The following is a 5,510-nucleotide window of genomic DNA, read 5'->3' on the forward strand; positions in this document are numbered from 1 at the left end:
ATAGTCAGATGCATGGTATAGGTGTTCCCAGTACTGTGTACTGCTCATGTTCAGATGCATGGTATAGGTGTTCCCAGTACTGTGTACTGCTCATGATCAGATGCATGGTATAGGTGTTCCCAGTACTGTATACTGCTCATGCTCAGATGCATGGCATAGGTGTTCCCAGTATTGTGTACTACTCATGTTCAGATGCATGGTATAGGTGTTCCCAGTACTGTGTACTGCTCATGATCAGATGCATGGTATAGGTGTTCCCAGTACTGTGTACTGCTCATGCTCAGATGCATGGTATAGGTGTTCCCAGTACTGTGTATTGCTCATGATCAGATGCATGGTATAGGTGTTCCCAGTACTGTGTACTGCTCATGATTAGATGCATGGTATAGGTGTTCCCAGTATTGTGTACTGCTCATGATCAGATGCATGGTATAGGTGTTCCCAGTACTGAGTACTACTCATGCTCAGATACATGGTATAGGTGTTCCCAGTACTGTATACTACTTATGCTTAGATGCATGGTATAGGTGTTCCCAGTACTGTGTACTGCTCATGATCAGATGCATGGTATAGGTGTTCCCAGTACTGTGTACTGCTCATGCTCAGATGCATGGTATAGGTGTTCCCAGTACTGTGTATTGCTCATGATCAGATGCATGGTATAGGTGTTCCCATTACTGTGTACTGCTCATGATCAGATGCATGGTATAGGTGTTCCCAGTACTGTGTACTGCTCATGCTCAGATGCATGTTATAGGTGTTCCCAGTACTGTGTACTACTCATGCTCAGATACATGGTATAGGTGTTCCCAGTACTGTGTACTGCTCATACTCAGATGCATGGTATAGGTGTTCCCAGTACTGTATACTACTTATGCTCAGATGCATGGTATAGGTGTTCCCAGTATTGTGTACTACTCATGTTTAGATGCATGTTATAGGTGTTCCCAGTACTGTGTACTGCTCATGATCAGATGCATGGTATAGGTGTTCCCAGTACTGTGTACTGCTTATGATCAGATGCATGGTATAGGTGTTCCCAGTACTGTGTACTGCTCATGTTCAGATGACCTGAATAAAGGAATGGAGCAACCTTTAATCAGGATTGGTAGGACTAGGTGTGGTTATATTGATAATGATCCATCCAATATTGTATCAACTTTACGATCATCAATAGTTATACATTAGAATTGTTCCCAGTAAAATTGTACTGAGTAGATGAATCGTTAATATTGCTGTCATTAACTATAACTTTATAATACCTTATACATTGTCAGTTCTGTTGATTAGAATGAACTAAAAATTACAAAAGAATATACACTATATACCCATGACATTATAATGAAAGACAGAGAGAGAGAATACAAGATAGAGTTAATTGTTTCACAATACATTATACTAAAGTATGTCCATTCTATACTACTGGAGACAGGGAGGATTGATGTCTTTGTGTTGGTTTCAAGGTTTTGGTTTTGGTGGTATTGGAGGAGGAATGTCCAGACCACCTAACCTATCCTTGATCAGCTCTTGAGTAATGAACTTCCTCTGGAGGAGAGGGGGAGAGAGAGGGAGGAGAGAGATAAAGGGTGTGTTACTCCATACAGTATAATGTGTATTGGCTTACATTTCCATTGACTGCTGCATGGACTACTCTTTCCTCAGTGGGTGGTTTATTCTTTGGTGTTCTCTTACCAGCTGCTATTGATAAATCAGCATACAATACTTTATGAGGAGCAGCTGGAGGAGGAATTGGAGGAGGAACAGACTAGGAGGAGAGAGAGAGGATGTATAAGATACCATTACATGTACATGTACATTATCATTACTTTGTTGTTAACTGATGCATATACCACTGGTTGTTCTTGTGTTGGTGCTGCCTGTGGTCTCTTCCCTTTAGCAGCAATAGCCAGATCAGCATACACTGGCTTATGAGCTGATTCATCAACTAACACCTATTGAATATAACAACATGAACCTTAATTACTAATGTACATACCTTATGTACTAATATACCTTATACTAATGTACATACCTATGCTAATGCATTTACATGTACTTATGGTATGTGTGTATTAGTTACTATAAGGTGGTACATCAGATTACATAAGGATAAGTTCACCTTATTACATTAAAAGCTAAAAGGATGTACTCAATCCACCCATTACCTCTCATCCCTTCCTTTATATGATACAATACATTATGTACATGTAGTTCATTAAACCCAATACATTATGTACATGTAGTTCATTAAACCCAATACATTATGTACATATAGTTAATTAAACCCAATTTTTTTTTTGCACTACACTGTACCCATTATACAGTTTATAAATTAAAAATACAGAATATACATGTACTTACAGTATAGTGCAAAAAAAAGGCTAAGTAGCGCACCGAACTTGCTCGGTACTACCGTAGAACATCGGAGGTAGCGAGGCTAGCTATGCATGAACCAGCAGCTTGGAAACTACGGTGCCGCTTCGCTCCCCTCCGCATACGCCCGTCCAGTGAAAGTACACTCGTGATACTGTACCGTCATTCGTAGCAGCTACGCAAGTATACCCCGGTACTGTACTCTACTGTTTTGTCGTGTCACTGTTGACTATATCTGTGCTACAAATTACCTGCAGTTTTATTAAAATGGTCTACTCTACTTATAAACAGCAAAGAATAATACATTTGTCTTGTAAGCTACAGTTTAAATGATTACAAGAACTGATTTTTCTCTACAGCCCAAGGTTATAAATCAACTACAATAGTGCAGCTGTTGAAAGAAGAAGGATTAGATGTTAAAGTCAGTGGTGTATGTCAACTTTTAAAAAAATACAAAGAAACAGGCTCTATACTACGCCGCCCCGGTTAGTATAATTTGAAAAATGCATGCATGCATTGCCTTCTTAATTTCATATCCCATAACTGAGTATTTCTCAGTATGCATCATGCATGTAATTGTTATTATAATTATAATACATGTACATTAAACATAGGTTCTGGCCGTCCCACCAAGATTACTAGAGCTGTGTTACAGATCGTTGAAGAGCAAATGCAAAAAGATGATGAGACTACAGCAGTTCAGCTTCAAAAGATACTTGTTGATAAAGGAGAGCCACTATCACTTAAAACAATTCTGAAATCACGTGAAACATTGGGATGGACTTTTCGAGGAAGTGCCTATTGCCAAATTATCAGAGACACAAACAAGACTAAACGCCTTCAGTGGGCAATGGACCATCTAGAGGAGTACAATGATAATCAATTTGAAGATGTCTTGTGGACAGATGAGTCCAGTATTCAACTAGAGAGTCATAAAAGATTTTGCTGCCGTAAGAAAGGTGCACCAGCAAAACCAAAACCAAGGTAATTATTATGCATGTACATATATGTTATTATTCATTATTATTGCAGAGCAAAACACCCTTGTAAAGTTCATGTCTGGGCAGGCATCTCTTGTCGTGGAAAAACAAAGATTGTGATTTTTGATGGGCTAATGAATGGAGCAGGATTGATTGAGGTCTTTGAAGCTGGTTTACTCCCTTTCATTAATGATAATAGAGATATTCGTTTCATGCAAGACAATGACCCTAAGCATGCTTCACGTAGAGTAGGAGAATGGTTAGAAAGGAATAACATCAACTGGTGGAAAACTCCAGCAGAATCGCCAGACATCAATCCGATTGAAAACTTGTGGCATGAACTCAAGGAATATATCAGGCGTGTTACCAAACCAAAGACTAAGCAAGAGTTGGTTTCTGGTATACTGAGCTTTTGGGACACAGTAGATGTGGCAAAATGCAGGAAATATATTGGCCACCTAAACAAAGTCATTCCTGAAATCATTAAGCAAAATGGAGGACCAACTGGATACTAATGCACGGGGCCTCTTTCTACAACTATGCCCTCTCCTTTTGTCATTTAATAATAATATTATGTAATTAATCATGCTTGTATTGTATATTAAGGAATAAATATTTACAATAAAAATAAATATGGCTCTTAATTACATGTATTACAAATAACATGTTTAAAGCATATGACACAAACATTAATAAAAATAAACACATTTTGCCCCCAAGCTGACATAGTTGGAAAGTAGCTCATTGTGTGATATTGTAGGATTTACTTTAGCCTTAAATAACACAAAGTACAAATGTGACCATAATTGACAAAAGGGCCCTTATGGCGGATTTTAAAATAGATCGTTATAATGGAAAATATCAACCTGTGAGTGCTTTGTTAGACAATCATTGTTTCTAAAAGTTTCATAATAACTTTTTGCATCCTGTGGAGTAATTTTATGATAAATGGGGCTCAGGAAGTTGGATTTCTTAGGCTAGAAAGACAAATTTCACTACCCGCCATAAGGTCCCTTTTGTCAATTATGGTCACAAATGTAAAGCTTACACAAATCAGATACCTCTGCAGTTCCAGCTAAAGCTTTCCACAAATCAGACATATCTGCAGTTCCAGCCATACACAAGTACAATGCATCAAACAAAGGCTGTGTAAATGGGATACAATACAAGCATGAAAGTGGAATGGCAAAGCTACTAATTCTACTAATGCACAAATCAGACAAACATTATGTGATGCATATACAAACACAATAAAATTTATTATACAAAAATACAGTGTGACCAGTATATTGTAACAGAAACAATATGAGCTGGTCAGAATACCATACAAAACTATATCTTCACTGATGAAAGTCTATTCTAATATTAGGAGTATTATATATGGCTACAAAGCTTTTTGTGTGATATTTTATATAGATTTACTTTAGCTTCGAATAACACAAAGTACAAATGTAAAGCTTACACAAATCAGATACCTCTGCAGTTCCAGCTAAAGCTTTCCACAAATCAGACATATCTGTAGTTCCAGCTATACACAAGTACAATGCATCAAACAAAGGCTGTGTAAATGGGATACATTACAAGCATTAATGAAAGTAGAATGACAAAGCTACTAATACACAAATCAGACAAACACAATTAAAATTGAAGAGATAGAGTGGGAAAGTATAATGATGTATCGTGATCAAAGAAAATAAGTTACATATGGAGTCTTTAATGCATAATATTAGTTAATGTATGCGATTATGTAATGCATAGTAATTATTATACAAAAATGCAATAATTAGAATAAATTAAATAGAATTAGGAAGATTGAATGTTCAAATAATGCTAATTCACATCAAACAAAGGCTCTATCAATGGGTTATGAATTAAGCTCATGCATTAATTAAAGTGGAGCTATACAAATCAGATAATGTAGCAACATGAGTGTATTTACAGTTCTAGCTATACAATGCAATGCATCAAACAAAGGCTGTGTAAAAAGGACCATGGCACAGTACACATACATTTACTTGAGAAAACCACATAAGTATACTATTAGTTACACACACATGCATCAGACCCATGACTACGAGTATACCTAGGAAAACTTCATGTAAATGTACATACACCTTCCAATAATGATAATACATTAATCACAAAGATTCTCAAAAA

The sequence above is a fragment of the Amphimedon queenslandica genome, unplaced genomic scaffold, assembly GCF_000090795.2.
Source record: "Amphimedon queenslandica unplaced genomic scaffold, v1.1 AMPQUscaffold_12879, whole genome shotgun sequence".
NCBI lineage: Eukaryota > Metazoa > Porifera > Demospongiae > Haplosclerida > Niphatidae > Amphimedon > Amphimedon queenslandica.